This window comes from Erinaceus europaeus, chromosome 3 (genome assembly GCF_950295315.1).
Source record: "Erinaceus europaeus chromosome 3, mEriEur2.1, whole genome shotgun sequence".
Taxonomy (NCBI): domain Eukaryota; kingdom Metazoa; phylum Chordata; class Mammalia; order Eulipotyphla; family Erinaceidae; genus Erinaceus; species Erinaceus europaeus.
The window spans coordinates 142,401-143,333 of NC_080164.1; positions in this window are offsets into that span (position 1 = coordinate 142,401).

The following is a 933-nucleotide window of genomic DNA, read 5'->3' on the forward strand; positions in this document are numbered from 1 at the left end:
TATTTCCTGAGGTGAAGAAGATGGAACCTTCCTGGGGTGAGGTCAGCATGGAGGAGACCGCCTAGAGCGAGGAATTTCTGTTCTGGCTCTTCCCGGACTCCAGGAGGAAAGGGGTGGTTTCCAGGGTGGGGCACTGGACCAGCCTTTCCTGGGCTGAAGAGAGAAGGTTCTTCAGGTCTGGCCAGGAGCTGGAAGCCCTGGTCCTCCACCCCAGGCCCGAGCTTGCCTGACTGGACGGAACACCATGGTAGGTGTGGGTGGAAGGGACTTGGCTCCAGACACCTGCTCCAAAGGGGCCTTGTCCCACGTCACAGCCACCACGGCAAAGAAGCTGCAAAGCAGAGCATCTGGCATGTCCCAGCTCCTCTCACACCTGGGCCCTGCCACCTCGCAGACGGTGCTGATGTGGGCAAGAGCTGGATGTGGAAAGCACTCAAACCAGCCCACAGGTTGGTAAACACGTTTTCTTCCTACCATCCATCTTCCCCTCGACTGGGCTCACAACCACTGGCATTAACTTCTGCCTCATGTTTTTCATCTTGTTATTTCTGGGGAAAAATTGAGAAAATCTCCTTGTGCTTAACAAACAGAAAGGATCCCAGTGGAGCAAACTGCTCTTTGACTTCATCTCTGTCTGCAGAGGGTGGGCAGTCACGAGCCTGCTCTGCCCAGCGCCCCTCTGTGGTGAGGGTGGCTGGCTCAGGAGTGGGGGCATAGCACTGGCTGCTGCTGGGCCTTTTTTCTGAGTCAGGGAGCAGTCTGTCAGCAGGGTTCTAAGAGTTCCCTGTCAGGTGCAGTGTGCGGGCTGTACCGTGTGAATGTGACATATTTATCTTTATTTATAGCTCTTTCTGTTCAAAAAGATGCTGTTCAGTCATGTATTCACCAGAACAAATGCAAAGAAAATGCTTCCTGTCTGTCTGTCTGTATTTC